This window comes from Homarus americanus, unplaced genomic scaffold (genome assembly GCF_018991925.1).
Source record: "Homarus americanus isolate GMGI-L3 unplaced genomic scaffold, GMGI_Hamer_2.0 scaffold54332, whole genome shotgun sequence".
Classification (NCBI taxonomy): Eukaryota; Metazoa; Arthropoda; class Malacostraca; order Decapoda; family Nephropidae; genus Homarus; species Homarus americanus.
The window spans coordinates 727,255-745,000 of record NW_024744014.1 but is presented as its reverse complement, the minus strand read 5'-3'; positions in this window follow the sequence as shown (position 1 = coordinate 745,000).

The following is a 17,746-nucleotide window of genomic DNA, read 5'->3' as shown; positions in this document are numbered from 1 at the left end:
CCCCTCCTCCCCTACCTGAGTACCTCCCTCCCTCCCTCCCCTCCATACCTGAACCCCCTCCTCCTACCTGAGTACCTCCCTCCCTCCTTACCTGAGTACCTCCTCCCTCCTTATTTGAATATCCCTCCCTCCCTCCTACTTACCTCCTCCCTCCTTTTACACCTCCTCCTCCCTCTTTCCACTCCCTCCTCCTTTCCCTCCTTTCCTCTCACTTCCTCATTCTCCCTCCTGCCTCTTCCCTCCCTGCCGTAGAGTCAACCTGATGCGTCGTGCTTGTTCATTTGAATGTATTTGCATAAAGTGTGGACACGAGGTGAAAATCCGAGGTGGTGTTGGTGGTGATGGTGGCGCCCATAACACCAGCACCTCCCTCCCTCTACCTCTCCTCCTCAACTCACACGCCTCCCACATCTCCATCACGCCTTCTCCTCCTCATGATCCTGTGCTCCCCCTGCCTCCTTCAGTATTCTCACTTCCCTTCCTCTATTTAGGCCCTACACCCAGGTCCCACACCCAGGTCCCACACCCAGGTTCCTATACACCCAAACAAGGAAAAGTCCTGAAGTAGGGTGAGGGAGGAAGAAGGGGGAGGGTGGAAGAATATGATGAGGGAGAAGATGAAGGAAGAAAATTGAGGGAGATAGTAAATAAGGGGTGAGGGAGGATGAGTGAGAGTGAGGAAGGGAGGAAGTGAGAGAGGCTGAGGAAAAGGAGGGAGAGAGAGAGGCTGAGGAAAATGAGGGAGAGTGAGGAGGGGAGAGGCTGAGGAAAGTGAGGGAGGAGAGAGGCTGAGGAAAATGAGGAGAGTGAGGGAGAGTGAGAGAGGCTGAGAAAAGTGAGGAGAGTGAGAGGCTGAGGAAAATGAGGGGAGAGGAGGAGAGGTGAGAGGCTGAGAAAATGAGGAGGAGGGAGAGGAGAGAGGCTGAGGAAAAGGTGAGGGAGAGTGAGAGAGGCTGAGGAAAAATGAGGGAGAGTGAGGGAGAGTGAGAGAGGCTGAGGAAAGTGAGGAGAGGAGAGAGGCTGAGGAAAATGAGGGAGAGAGGGAGAGGAGAGAGGCTGAGGAAAATGAGGGAGGTGGGAGGTGAGAAGGCTGAGGAAGAATAAGGAGAGTGAGGGGTGAGGAGGCTGAGGGAAAATGAGGAGAGTGAGGAGGAGAGAGGCTGAGGAAAAATGAGGGAGAGTGAGGGAGAGTGAGAGAGGCTGAGGAAAAGTGAGGGAGAGTGAGGGAGGGTGAAGGACAACCTACTTGGTATGCTCAAGACAACCTCAGTACTCTGCTTCTTGACCAAGTTGAACCTTCTCCTTACCTGAATCTCTCTCTCTCTCTCTCTCTCTCTCTCTCTCTTTCTCTTTCTCCACACCATCTTTTTCATCGCCTCTGTTCCCTCTCCCTATTCCATCTCGTTTTCTAACAACAACAATAACAACAAACAATAACAATAACAACCACCACAGCATCACCAATTGCAATCATAACATCAACATCAACCATAAGAACAACCAAGAAAAATAACAACAATAACAACCACAACAATAAGAATAACAACAACAACCACACCACCATAACAACCACCACAACACCATAACGGCAACCACAACACCATAACGGCAACCACAGCACCATAACAACAACCACAACACCATAACAACCACCACAACACCATAACCACCACACCACCATAACAACAACCACACCACCATAACAACAACCACACCATAACAACCACACCCACCATAACCACCACAACACCATAACAACAACCACAACACCATAACAACCACAACACCATAACAACAACCACACCATAACAACCACACCACCATAACAACCACCACAACACCATAACAACCACACCACCACAACAACCACACAACACCATATCAACCACCACAGCACCATAACAACCACACCACCATAACAACCAACACCACCATAACAACCACCACAACACCAAGAACAACCACCACCACCATAACAACCACCACAACACCAGAACAACCACCACACCACCATAACAACACAACAACACCATATCAACCACCACAGCACCATAACAACCACACCACCATAACCACCACAACACCATAACAACAACCACAACACCATAACAACCACAACACCATAACAACAACCACACCATAACAACCACACCACCATAACAACCACCACAACACCAGAACAACCACCACACCACCATAACAACCACCACAACACCAGAACAACCACCACACCACCACAACAACCACCACAACACCATAACAACAACCACAACACCATAACAACAACCACAACACCATAACAACCACACCACCACAAACCACCACAACACCATAACAACAACCACAACACCATAACAACACCATAACAAACAAACCATAACAACAACCACACCATAACAACCACACCACCATAACAACCACCACAACACCATAACAACCACACCACCATAACAACCACCACAACACCATAACAACCACCACAGCACCATAACAACCACACCACCATAACAACCACCACACCACCATAAAAACCACCACAACACCATAACAACCAACAACACCATAACAACAACCACACCATAACAACCACCACAACACCATAACAACCACCACAACACCATAACAACAACCACAGCACCATAACAACAACCACACCAATTACAAACCACCACAACACCATAACAACCACCACAGCACCCTAAAAAAACCACAGCACCATAACAACCACAACACCATAACAACAACCAACACCATAACAACCACCACAACACCATAACAACAACCACAGCACCATAAAAAAAACACAGCACCATAACAACCACAACACCATAACCACCACAACACCATACAACAACCACACCACCATAACAACAACCACAACAACCATAACAACAACACCACCATAACAACCACCACAACAAACAACAACAAACACCATAACAACACCATAACAACCACAAACCATAACAACAACACAACACCATAACAACCACACCACCATAACAACCACCACAACACCATAACAACCACCACAGCACCATAACAACCACACCACCATAACAACCACCACACCACCATAACAACCACCACAACACCATAACAACCACCACAACACCATAACAACCACCACAACACCATAACAACCACCATCACATTCCTCCAACAATACAGAGAGCGGAAATCAATCCCAAGTCAGCTGGGTGTATGTGTGTGTAGTATACTGTAGTGTTAAAGTGTGCGTTCGGTGATTGGCCAATCTCTCATTAATCATCCAATCACGAGTGTTTTTTGACCCACACTGTAAAAAGATTAAACCTTCCCCCCCCCCTGTCTCCATCCCTCACCTCTCCTCTCCCCTCCCCTACCAGTCTCTCCTCTCTCTCCCCTCCCCTCCCCACCATTTTCCCTCCACTTCCTCCCCTCTCCCATGTAGTCACTCCCGTGCCTCCCATTCCGTCCAATCCCTCCCTCCTCCCCTCCCAGTCTCTCCTCCCCCTCCCTCCCCTCCTCACACCTTCTACCTTCCTCACCCCGCATCATACCTCCCTTCCCCACACCTTTATCCCCCCTTCCTCTCCTCCCCTCCCCTCCCCTCCCCTCCCTCCCCCTCCCCTCCCCCACACACAAAAGAGACAATAATACCTGACTGACTTTTCACATAGGATCAGGGAAGTTCATTAGCCACTGTCGACCTACACAAGGAGGATGTTAATTAGGGAGATAATTGAGAGGTTAATTAGCACCACCAGGTAGATAATGGAGTGGTTAATTAGCACCACCAGGTAGATGATGGAGTGGTTAATTAGCACCACCAGGTAGATAATGGAGTGGTTAATTAGCACCACCAGGTAGATAATGGAGTGGTTAATTAGCACCACCAGGTAGATGATGGAGTGGTTAATTAGCACCACCAGGTAGATAATGGAGTGGTTAGTGGCACCTGGAGTAGATGATGGAGTGGTTAATTAGTACCAGCAGGTAGATAATGAGTGGTTAATTAAGCACCACCAGGTAGATGATGGAGTGGTTAATTAGCACCTGGGTAGATGATGGAGTGGTTAATTAGCACCACCAGGTAGATGATGATGGAGTGGTTAATTCGCACCACCAGGTGAATGACCGTTGGTTAAAAATTACTTTCTGAGTAGATAATTGAGAGGTTAATTAACCACCAGGTAGATGATGGAGTGGTTAGTGCGCACCACCAAGGTAGATATTGGAGGTTAATTAGCACCAGCAGGTAGATAATAGAGTGGTTAGTGGCACCACCAAGGTAGATAATGGAGAGGTTGATGCTTTTTCCAGGTGAATAATGGAGGTTAATGCTGTAGGTAGATAATAGAGTGGTTAATTAGCACCACCAGGTAGATAATGGGTGGTTAATTAGCACCACCAGGTAGATAATGGAGTGGTTAATTAGCACCACCAGGTAGATAATGGAGTGGTTAATTAGCACCAGCAGGTAGATAATGGAGTGGTTAATTAGCACCACCAGGTAGATAATGGAGTGGTTAATTAGCACCACCAGGTAGATAATGGAGTGGTTAATTAGCACCACCAGGTAGATAATTGAGTGGTTAATTAGCACCTCCAGGTAGATAATGGAGAGGTTAATTAGCACCAGCAGGTAGATAATAGAGTGGTTAATTAGCACCACCAGGTAGATAATGGAGAGGTTAATTAGCACCACCAGGTAGATAATGGAGAGGTTAATTAGCTTCAATAATTAACTGAGGATTAATTAAGTTCACAGGTAGGAAATAATTAATGCGGTTCATCAGGTGTTAAGTGAGGGGCCCTGAGAGAGAGAGAGAGAGAGAGAGAGAGAGAGCTGGTCAATGGTGGTGATCTGATCGTCATTCGCCTGGCTAATCACCAATGATTTAACTAACTAATCGTTTTCTTTGTACACTCGTTTCTATTCGACTGGCTAATCTTCTAGAATCCAACCACTGTGATTAGCTGATTGGCTATCTGATTGTTAGCACTGGTTTCCCTCAGACTGGTTATTGACGATTGGTGAAGCACTGATTGGGTGATTATGGGTGATTATGACAATTGGTTCACGAGTGGTTAACAATGGGGATTGGTAGATAATCAGACTCAGTTCACAATCAGAATTAGTTACCTGATTGGTTGACAATGACGAATGATTAAGTGAAAAAAGATTAGATACAACCTGACTCACCGCTGTACCGCCACTGTAGCCGTAAGAAGTCTGTAATGCCTTGATTTTTTTTAGAGCACAAGTAATTCGATACAGTAATTTTTCATATGTATTTCTCCCGTTGTATTATACTGTATTTTATTGTATTTGTTTAATTCTATTGTATTTTTTACGTATTTTTTAAAGATGTTATCATGTTGAGGCTCCTGTATCTGTGCCTGTATGAAGCTCCTGTATCTGTGCCTGTATGAAGCTCCTGTATCTGTGCCTGTATGAAGCTCCTGTATCTGTGCCTGTATGAAGCTCCTGTATCTGTGCCTGTATGAAGCTCCTGTATCTGTGCCTGTATGAAGTTCCTGTATCTGTGCCTGTATGAAGCTCCTGTATCTGTGCCTGTATGAAGCTCCTGTATCTGTGCCTGTATGAAGCTCCTGTATCTGTGCCTGTATGAAGCTCCTGTATCTGTGCCTGTATGAAGCTCCCTGTATCTGTGCCTGTATGAAGCTCCTGTATGTGCCTGTACAGGCTCCTGTATCTGTGCCTGTGTGAAGCCCTGTATCTGTGCCCTGTATGAAGCCCCATCTGTGCCTGTATGAAGCCCTGTATTTGTGCCTGTATGAAGCTCCTGTATCTGGTGCCTGTGTGAAGCTCCTGTATCTGTGCCTGTATGAAGCCCTGTATCTGTGCCTGTATGAAGCTACTGTATCTGTGCCTGTATGAAGCTCCTGTATCTGTGCCTGTATGAAGCCCCAGACCCAGCGCCTGTATGAAGCCCTGTATCTGTGCTCATGAAGCCCTGTATCTGTGCCTGTATGAAGCTCCTGCATTCAGCCTGTATGAAGCCCTATCTGTGCCTGTATGGGAAGCCCTGTATCTGTGCCTGTACAGCTCCTGTATCTGTGCCTCCTTATGAAGCTCCTGTATCTGTGCCTGTATGAAGCTCCCCAGATCCAGCCTGTATGAAGCTCCTGTATCTGTGCCTGTATGAAGCTCCTGTATCTGTGCCTGTATGGAGCTCCCTGCATCTGTGCCTGTATGAGCCCTGCATTCAGCCTGCATGGAGCTCCTGTATCTGTGCCTGTATGAAGCTCCTGTATCTGTGCCTGTATGAAGCTCCCTGTATCTGTGCCTGTATGGAGCTCCTTGTATTCAGGCCTGTATGAAGTTCTCTGTATCTTGTGCCTGTATGAAGCTCCTGTATCTGTGCCTGCATGGAGCCCCCATCCAGCCTGTATGGAGCCCTGTATCTGTGCCTGCATGAAGCCCTGTATCTGTGCCTGTATGAAGCCCTGCATCTGTGCCTGTATGAAGCCCTGTATCTGTGCCTGTATGAAGCCCTGCATCTGCAGCCTGCATGAAGCCCTGTATCTGTGCCTGCAGAAGCTCCTGTATCTGTGCCTGTATGAAGCTCCTGCATCTGTGCCTGTATGAAGCCCTGTATCTGTGCCTGTGTGTAGCCCTGCATCTGTGCTCAAAGGAAGTTCTGGGTATCTGTGCCTGTATGAAGCTCCCCTGTATCTGTGCCTGCATGAAGCTCCCAGATTCAGTGCCTGTGTGAAGCTCCTGCATCTGTGCCTGTGTGAAGCCCTGTATCTGTGCCTTGCATGTGAAGCTCCTGTATCTGTGCCCGTACAGCCCTGTATCTGTGCCTGTATGAAGCCCTGTATCTGTGCCTGTGTGAAGCTCCTGTATCTGGTGCCTGTATGCTCCTGTATCTGTGCCTGCATGAAGCTCCCCAGACTGTGCCCTGTATGAAGCCCTGTATCTGTGCCTGCATGAAGCCCTGTATCTGTGCCTTTGTGAAGCTCCTGTATCTGTGCCTGTATGAAGCTCCTGTATCTGTGCCTGTATGAAGCTCCTGTATCTGTGCCTGTATGAAGCTCCTGTATCTGTGCCTGTATGAAGCTCCTGTATCTGTGCCTGTATGAAGCTCCTGTATCTGTGCCTGTATGAAGCTCCTGTATCTGTGCCTGTATGAAACTCCTGTATCTGTGCCTGTATTGGTATTACTGAATAATTGATGGATATTTAAATTGGATTAATCATTTACACTTTACTTACTGTATTCAATAAACTCATCAGAATACAACACAATACAGTAGAAATACAGTTAATATACTACAGAGGATTGGAAAAATGGTTTAGAATCGTTATTATCCGATTGGTGAATAACAACGATTGATTTAAACACTAATTACCTTAATTATTCGCGTATCGTCTCACTAATTACCCATTGGTTGATATTACCCAATCAGATACCTTAGGTCTTCATCACATAATTGGCTAATCCCGAAAATCTGAGTCAATGTAACTTCAAATAACTGAAGAAACCGAATCACCAACTGGGATTAGCTAATACTGACCAAACAACGTGATTTCTACCCCTATTACATGATTGGCTAATAGTACCATTCAACTCGTGACGTCACATTCACTAAATCCCTGTAAAATCTGATAAAATCTGAGGAAAAATCCCTTATCTCGTGTAATCTCCTGGCGCCAAGGGTCTCATAGGGGATTTTAAGAAGATAACAGAGATTTTAAGGTCGAGTGTGGTTATCGTACTCACTACGGACTCAAACTATAAATTACGGACTCAAATTATTGTTACGGACTCAGCCTACGATTATTACTATTGAGTTCTTATCTAGATATTGTTATATATTTCCTTTGCTTTAACTATTTATATTTACATTGGATCTATAATTATGTCTGTCTGTCTGTTTGCCTGTCTACATCTGTGTCTGTCTACCTGTCTACATCTGTGTCTGTCTGCCTGTCTACATCTGTGTCTGTCTGTCTGTCTAAATTATTATCACTAATTAATACCTTCACCCCCCCTACAGGTGTCTCTACCGCCTCCCTACTCAACCTAGCAGTTCCGCCGCCGCCCCTCGTCTCCCAGAGCTCCATGGGCGGCCTGGGCGGCTCTCTCTCCGTTGGCGGCTCCCTCGCGGGGTCCCTGGGCGGCTCCTTCCCCTTCCCGTACCACCCACGTCTCTGGCCGACCCCGCCCCTTGGCCTCTCCACCAACCTGCTGAGAGACGCGCCCTTCTCGCTCCTCCCTTTCCTGCCGCGCCAACCAACCGTCAGCCTCCCCGCCCACGTCACCTCCCCTGGCCACGCCCCTCAGTCGCTGACGTCATCCCCTATCGGACCAATCACCTCCCCGCTGCTGACGAGTGCGGGTGCCTACTCAAAGGAATCCAAGTTAATGACGGGTAAGTAGGAAATATTTTCAGTCATTTTTGTTATAAATATTATTATGTACCTGATATGTATTTACAGAACCAAAACACATAGAGAAATTAATGAGGAAAGATAAATAAGGAGGAAAGAGTAATAAGGAAAACACCTGCAAGAGGACAGATGTCTAAGTAGGGGGGGTAGGGGGATAGGGATTGTGGGGGATGGGGGGTTAGGGGTGGGGGTGTGAGGTGAGAGGGGGTAAGGGGGGGTATGGGAACAGGTGAGAGTGACGCCGCCGACATCCCGACCAATCCCGTGGCTCGGAGATCTCGCCCCCAGATTTCAGACACCTTTCATCAGGAGCGAAGATTTTCCACAAGTGTTCGCTCGTCCCTCGTCGCCGCTCGATTGTGGCAGGTAAATAAAGTGGCAGATGTCTTGAGGAGCGAAAATATACGAGACGGAACGAGACTTTTAGAGAGATAAACCGCGGCTCACTCCCATGATGACACAGCGGCGGCCGGTTAATACAGCATCACTCGCCTTATCCGGATGTGGAAAGAAAAGAGGGGGACTTTCCGGTTAATATGTCCGTTTCTACAGCATCAATCGCCTTATCCGGACGTCTATATATGAGGGAAGAGAAGAGGGGTGAATATCCGGTTAATACAGCATCCCTTATCTTATCCGGACGTCTATATAAGAGAAAAACGGCTATCCGGTTAATAAGTCCGTTTCCACAGCATCGCCCGCTTTATTCAGATGTCTGTATGAGGTTATCCGGTTATAGAGATCGGCCGGATAAAGGGAATACGGATACAATGCTATGATTTACTCCGGATATAAGGGAACAGGTTTACGTTAATGGGGGGATATGTATGTGTGGTGGGGGCATAAAGGGTTGGGGGCGTGGAGGGGTGAAGGGGCGTGGAGGGTGGGGGCGTGGAAGGGAGGAGTATGGAAAGGGAGGAGATGGAAGAGGGGAGGGTATCATGGAGGCAGGAGGATAGTGGAGGGCGGAGGGGGATGGAATAGGGAGGAGGGGGGAGAAAACATGAAAAAAAGTAGATGAGGAGGAACAACAACAGCAGCATAACAACAACAAGTAGTAGTTTTTAGATGTGACAGAGAAAAGAAGAGGGAAGGGGATGGAACGGAGGTGGGACAGGGTATACGTGAGACAGGAGAGAGTGAGTGATTGGGTGTGTATTAGAACAGAGGGTTTACTGCATATGAGATGGTGTATGTGCGTGTGGGGGGGAGGAGGGGGCAGAAAGAGGATGGGATGGGATGTGATAGTGATGGGGATGGTTGGGTCGGTGTGTGAAGGGGGGGAAAGGAGCAGACCAACACAGAAGCTGTTCCATAAAGCGGGTTATAAATCGTCAGTTGATTAGATTAAAAAGCTGTGGTGGCGATAACAGAGAACAGCTAATAACCTCTTCTACTCCTCCTTCTCCTCCTTACTTTCCCCTGCTACATGAAGTCTCAATTTTGTCTTAATGCAATCATGATAAATGAGACATTGAAATCTTACAGTTGCCACAGCTGCTTGGAGGAGGAGGGGCGAGGAGGAGGAGGAGGAGGAGGGAGGGGAGGGGGAAGATAGAGGGGAGATGAGGGGAGGGGGAAGATAGAGGGGAGATGAGGGGAGGGGTAAGATAGAGGGGAGATGAGGGGAGGGGTAAGGAGGAGGAAGAGGAGGAGTGAAGATGGGAAGGGTGGGATGAGTAAGGAATAGACGGAAGGAGAGAAGATGGGGAGGGCAGTGGAGCAAAGATGGTGGGAGGAGAGGGAGAGGATGGGATTTTGAGGAAGGAAAGGAGAAGGGAGGAGGAGGAGAGGAGGGAGGAGGAGGGAGAGGAGGAGGAGGAAGAAAGAAAGTCGGGAGAGGGAGACAAGAGGATGCCAAGAGTCTTCTTCTTTTTTCCTATTCCTCTTCCATCTCCACCTCAACATTTCTTCCTCCTCCTCCTCCTTTTTCTCATTCATCTCCCTTTTCCTCCTCTTCCTCACCTACCTCCATTTCAACCTTCCTCCTCCTCCTCCTCCTTCTCCCCTTCCTCCTCTTCCTCCCTCCCACTGCGACTCACACTGGGCCATTGACCAGATATGTAGGGGGGGAAGGGGGAGAGGAGGGATAAAGGGGTACTATATAATTTAGATGTTAATTAGGTTGGGTTAGGGTTAGGTTAGGGTTAGGGTTAAGCTGTGGTTAGGTTAGGTTGTTGGCTGGGGTTAGCTAGATTAAGTTGGGCTAGGTTAGGTTGGCTGGGTTAGGCTAGTTAAGCTGGGCTGGGTTAGTTGCTGGGTTGCTAGTTAGATTTTCGCTGGGTCAGCTAGGTTACGTTAGGTCCTTCCACCCCACCTCTCTTAAAGATGCAAGGAGTCGGTCAATATTCTGGTCACCTGGCTTCCAACACTCTACCTGGAGGGAGGGAGGGGGGTCTTTGTAAGGTCGTGTTTGGGATTATAACATCGATTTGCTCAGATTTTTCCTGTTATGGGATTTTATTTTTTTTGCTCAGATTTAAGTTTTATAGGATTTTTGGCTCAGATTTTTCGTCTCATATACTTTTACTTACTCAGGATGTGTGATAGTGGTGATAGTGGTAGTGGAAGAGAAAGGGTAGTGGTGGGTGACAGGGTAGTGGTGGTGATAGTGGTGGTGGTGACAGTGGTAGTGGGTGGGTGACAGGTGGTAGTGGTGGTGGGTAGTGGTGGTGACAGGTAGTGGTGGGTGACAGTGGTAGTGGTGGGTGACAGTGGTAGTGGTGGTGGTAGTGGTGGTGATAGTGGTGGTGGTGACAGTGGTAGTGGTGACAGGTAGTGGTGGTGGTAGTGGTGATAGTGGTGCGTGGTGGTGACAGTGTGGTAGTGGTGGTGATAGTGGTGGTGGTGACAGTGGTAGTGGTGGTGACAGTGGCAGTGGTGTGGTGACAGTGGTAGTGGTGGTGACAGTGGTAGTGACAGTGGTAGTGGTGGTGACAGTGGTAGTGGTGGGTGGGTAGTGGCAGGTGGTGATAGTGCAGTGGTGGTGGTGAGTGGATAGTGGTGGTGACAGTGGTAGTGGTGGTGGTAGGTGGATAGTGTAGAGGTGGTGACAGTGGTAGTGGTGGTGATAGTGGTAGTGGTGGTGACAGGGTAGGTGACAGTGGTAGTGGTGGTGACAGTGGTAGTGGTGGTGATAGTGTAGTGTGGGTGACAGTGGTAGTGGTGGTAGAAAGATGGTGGTGGTGATAGTGGTGTGGATAGTGGTGGTGGTGGTGTAGTGGTGATGGTAGGTGGTGGTGGTGGGTGAAGTGGTGATGATAGTGGTAGTGGTGGTGACAGTGGTAGTGGTGGGTGACAGTGGTAGTGGTGGTGGGTAGTGGTGATAGGTAGTGGTGGTGACAGTGGTGTGGTGGGTGACAGTGGTAGTGGTGGTGACAGTGGTAGTGGTGGGTGACAGTGGTAGTGGGTGGTGGTAGTGGTGGTGACAGGTAGTGGTGGTGGACAGTAGTGGTGGTGGTAGTGGTGATAGTGGTAGTGGTGGTGACAGTGGTAGTGGTGGTGATAGTGGGTAGTGGTAGACAGTGGTAGTGCAAGCATAGTGGTAGTGGTGGTGACAGTGGTAGTGGTGGTGGTAGTGATAGTGGTGGTGATAGTGGTAGTGGTAGTGGTGTTGACAGTGGTAGTGGTGGTGGTAGTGGTGATAGTGGTAGTGGTGGCGGTAGTGGTGGTGGTAGTGGTGGTGATAGTGGTAGTAATGGTGGTGACGGGATAGATAGATGGCTAGATAGATAGATAAATAGATAGATAGATAGATAGATAGACAGACAGACAGACAGACAGACAGACAGACAGACACAGATATCACTCAGGTGTGTTATTCTCTCTGTTTATCAAGCCTTTTCCTTCTTCTCCTTTGTTCCCGTTTACATTTGTTCTCTTTTATTCTTCTTGTGTCCTTCCCCCTTCCTCCTTTATCAACCGTGTGACTCATGTCTCTCTTAACTAAACAATGGGACGTCTCTGTCTGTCTCCCTCTGTCTGTCTGGCTGTCTGTTTCTCTTTCTCTGTCTGTCTGTCTCTCTTTCTCTGTCTGTCTGTCTTTTCCATCTTTTTCACGACCCGTTGTTCCTCTCTCTCTCTCCAATTAACCTGTTCCCCCTTTATCCAATCTTTCCTCTCCCCCGTCTTTTTTTTTTTCTTCTACACTACTTTATTGTAATTTCCTCCCGTCCCCCCCCCTCACCCGTGTCTGCCTGCCCTCCTCCCCCTCACCCGTGTCTACCACCCCTCCTCCTCTCACCCGTGTAACTAGCCCCTTCTCCCTACCTGTCCCAGCCCCTCCTCCCCCTCACCCGTGTCTGCCAGCCCCTCGTCTCCTCCTCCCCTCACCCGTGTCTGCCAGCCCCTCCTCCCCTCACCAGCCTCCTCATCCTGTCCCCTCCAGCCCGTGTCTGCCCTCACTTTCTGCCAGCCCTCCTCCCTCACCCGTCTGCCAGCCCCTCCTCCCCTCACCCGTTCCCAGCCCTCCTCCCCTCACCCGCCTGTCCTCACCCGTTTCCCAGCCCTCCTCCTCCTCACCTGCCTCCTCCCCTCACCCATCTGCCAGCCCCTCCTCCCCACCCGGTCTGCCAGCCCTCCTCACCCCTCCCCTTCCCCTCACCCGTGTCTGCCCCCTCCTCCCCTCACCCATGTCTGCCAGCCCCTCCCTCCCCCTCACCCCGTGTCTGCCAGCCCTCCTCCCCGATAGGGACATAATAGAGGGATAGTGGTGTGTCCTCCGGGGATTACCACAAGCTGGGGTCACGCTGGGGCGGCAGGGGGTTAATAGTCCTGGCTTAAGACCTGGGGGAGGGGGAGAGGAAGGAAAGGAGGGAGAGGGAAGGGGGGAAGGAGTAAAGGAGGGGATAGGGGAGGTGAGGGAGGGGTGGGGTGAAGGAGAGGAGGAGGGAGAAGGAGGGTGGGGTGAAGGGGAGGGAGGGGGAGAAGGAGGGTGAGGGTGAACGAGAGGGAGGAGGGGAGAAGGAGGGTGAGGGAAGCAGGGTAAGCAGGGAGGGAGACAAGAAGGAGGGTGAGAGAGAAACAAAGAGGGAAGGGAAGGACTAAGATAGTCTGGTTGAGGGAAGGAGGAAGCAGAGGGGGATGGATAGAGGGAGGTTTAAGGAGAGAGAGCGAAAGGGAGAGGTAGAAGCAGAGAGGGAGGGAGGGAGAAAATGACACCATGGGAGGAGAAGAAAAAGGAAGAGGAGGATGAGGAGGAGGAGAAGAGGAGAAGAAGGAGGAAGAGAATAAAAAGCGAAGTAGTTAGTGAAGAACAAGAGAGAACCACAAGGGTGTGAAACGCGGTCAACATAACAGGAAGAAAATCACCAATTACCACCAACCAAAGGCCAACTCCTCTCCCTGGCCATCGTCCCGTCACGGTAAATCACTTCCATGAAATATCTCGAGAACAGGTGAACAAAATGTGATGAAACTTAACAGGTAGATAGTTAACTTACCGAGGAAGAATTGAGACAAATTTCGGAAACTTAGGTCAAAGGTCAAGGTCACTGCTGAGGGTCAAAGTATCGCTCAGGATGGGGTGGTGTGGGTCACGGGGGATGGCCTGTGTTGTGGTGTATAAGATCTATTGATTGGGGTTACTGGTATACCAAGTGGTATATCAAGCGGTATATCAAGCGGGTACATCAAGTGGTATATGAAGTGGTATATCAAGTGGTTTATAAAGTGGTATATGAAGTGGTATATCAAGCGGGTATATCAAGTGGTATATCAAGCGGGTATATCAAGTGGTATATCAAGTGGTATATCAAGCGGGTATATCAAGCGGGTATATCAAGTGGTATATCAAGTGGTATATCATATATCAAGTGTATATCAAGTGGTATATCAAGTATATCAAGTGGTATATCAAGTGGTATATAAAGGTATATCGGGTATATCAAGTATATCAAGGTATATCATATATGGTATATGGTATATCAAGTGGTATATCAAGTGGTATATCAAGTTATATCAAGTATATCAAGTATATCAAGGTATATATATATCAAGTGGTATAGTATAGGTATATAATATATATATATATTTAATGAAGGAGTAATGCGGTGTGGTATAGGCTGGTATACATTATATAGATTATCAAGCTGTGGTATATTTACTAACACATACACATGCAAATACCTCCAGCCCACAACACCACCCAACACACCCACCTCCCACACACCTCCCCACACCTCAACCCACTCTCCCCACACCCTCCTCAACCCACCTCCCACTCAACCCACTCCCCACCCCCACACCCCTCTCACCTCCCACCCTCAACCCACCTCCCCACACCCCCACACCCCCTCAACCTCCCTCCCCACACCCCTCCCCACACCCACACCCCTCAACCCACCTCTCCCCTCCCACACACCCACCTCCCCAAACCCACCTCCCCCACCTCCACACCAACCCACCTCCCCCATCCAGGACGGCCTAATTTATGGGGTCCACTAAGGGAACCCATTTTGAATTGGATTTTATGGTGATCACTGTCAAGATGGGGTGACACTTGGCTGTACAGAAATTATTATTTACTACAATTTACTAAAGTACTGGCAGGGAGACGTATCATATAAAGTGGATATTGTAAGTGGATATTGTGAGTGGATATTGTGAGTGGTTATTGTGAGTGCTTATTGTGAGTGTCTGTTCTGTGGGGCCAATGTTGTCAAGTGGTTAATATTTGGGATGAGTTGAGGGTTATTGTTATTGATGGTTAATATAGGATGTTGAATATATTAACCACCGTTATTGGTGATGTTGTCTGATGTGGTTAATGTGTTATGTTGAATGAGATGAATATTAACCATTATTAACACTACTAGCCATTATTTTTATTGTGGTTATTGTTGTATTTGAATAACGGTAAATATTGATTGGGTTAATGTTTGCTATGACGTCATTATGGTTGAGGTTATTGACTGGGTTAATGTTTGCTATGACGTCATTATGGTTGAGGTTATTGACTGGGTTAATGTTTGCTATGACGTCATTATGGTTGAGGTTATTGACTGGGTTAATGTTTGCTATGACGTCATTATGGTTGAGGTTATTGACTGGGTTAATGTTTGCTATGACGTCATTATGGTTGAGGTTATTGACTGGGTTAATGTTTGCTATGACGTCATTATGGTTGAGGTTATTGACTGGGTTAATGTTTGCTATGACGTCATTATGGTTGAGGTTAAAGCAGTGTTAAGACCGATGTATCTGGTTACTGACGCGAGGTGTTGATGGAATTGTGGTCTGAAATACTCACACACGGCGCTCAGGTCAACAGGTGTACAGCGGCCGCCCCACTACAGGTGTACAGCGGCCACCCTACTACAGGTGTACAGCGGCCACCCTACAACAGGTGTACAGCGGCCGCCCCACTACAGGTGTACAGCGGCCACCCTACTACAGGTGTACAGCGGCCACCCTACAACAGGTGTACAGCGGCCGCCCCACTACAGGTGTACAGCGGCCACTTCCCAGGGTGTGCAGCCACCCTACTACAGGTGCAGCAGCACCCTACAACAGGTGTGCAACGGCCGCCCCACTACAGGTGTACAGCAGCCCACCCTACTACAGGTGTGCAGCCACCTACAACAGGTGTGCAGCAGCCGCCTCACTACAGATGTACAGCGGAGCTTGCTTCAGATGTTTGGCCATGAAATGCAGGTGTGCAGCAGCCACCCTACAGGTGTACAACATGCCTAACTACAAATACAGCAGCCACCCTACAGGTGCAGCCACCCTACTACAGATGCACAGCCATCCCTACTACTGAATGTACAGCAGCCACCCTACTACAGGTGTACAGCAGCCACCCCTACAACAGTGCAGCAGCCGCCTGACTACAGATGTTGTGGCCGCCTTCTGAGTATACGGCATGCCCTACTACAGGTGCAGCGCCCAACTACAGATGTGGCGTACCGTACTGGGTGTACAACGGCGCCCAACTGAATGTACAGCGGCCACCCTACTACAGCTGGCAGCCACCTAACAGGTGTGGCAGCCGCCCAACTACAGATGTACGGCGGCCGCCCTACTACCGGTATTTAGCGGCCACCCTACTACGGTGTGGCCACCCTACTACGGGTGTGCAGCAGCCACCCACTACTACAGGTGTGCAGCAGCCGCCCTACAACAGGTGTTGGCGGCCGCCCAACTTCTGGATGTACAGCGGCCGCCCTGCTACAGATGTGCAGCGACCGCTCACTACAGGTGCTGCGGCCACCCTAGTGCCAGATATGCAGCGGCCGCCCACTACAGGTGTGCAGCGGCCACCTTGAAACAGATGTGTACAGCGGCCGCCCTACTACAGGTGTACAGCGGCCACCCTACTACAGGTGTACAGCGGCCACCCTACTACAGGTGTACAGCGGCCACCCTACTACAGGTGTACAGCGGCCGCCCTACAACAGGTGTACAGCGGCCGCCCAACTACAGATGTACAGCGGCCGCCCTACTACAGATGTACAGCGACCGCTCACTACAGGTGTACTGCGGCCACCCTAGTGCAGATGTACAGCGGCCGCCCACTACAGGTGTACAGCGGCCACCTTAGCGCAGATGTACAGCGGCCGCCCACTACAGGTGTACAGCGGCCACCTTAGCGCAGATGTACAGCGGCCGCCCACTACAGGTGTACAGCGGCTGCCCACTACAGATGTACAGCGGCCGCCCACTACAGGTGTACAGCGGCCGCCCACTACAGGTGTACAGCGGCTGCCCACTACAGATGTACAGCGGCCGCCCACTACAGATGTACAGCGGCCGCCCACTACAGGTGTACAGCGGCCGCCCACTACAGGTGTACAGCGGCTGCCCACTACAGATGTACAGCGGCCGCCCACTACAGGTGTACAGCGGCCGCCCACTACAGGTGTACAGCGGCTGCCCACTACAGATGTACAGTGGCCGCCCTAGTGCAGATGTACAGTCACCCATAAAAGTCCTGTCGCTAACCATGAACCCCGAGATTCAGACTCTTGAATCCGAAGCATTTATGGACAGAATAATGTATCAGTGTCTACTGCTTCGGGTTCACGAGTCTGAGTCGTGGTTCACGACAGGACTTTTTTGGGTGACTGTACAGCAGCAGCCAAGACGGACAAGGGGAATTTAGCGACCGTGTTAGTCTCCACCAGCACACACACACACGGGTTAAATGAAGGATATATATATATATATATATATATATATATATATATATATATATATATATATATATATATATATATATATATATATATATATATTTACTTTATGGCCCTGTAGTGTGTTAAGTGAGAGACAGGTGAGAGTGGCACTGTGGATTGGCACTCTCCCTTCAGACGTGCTGCTGGGGGGGGGGAGGTTCAT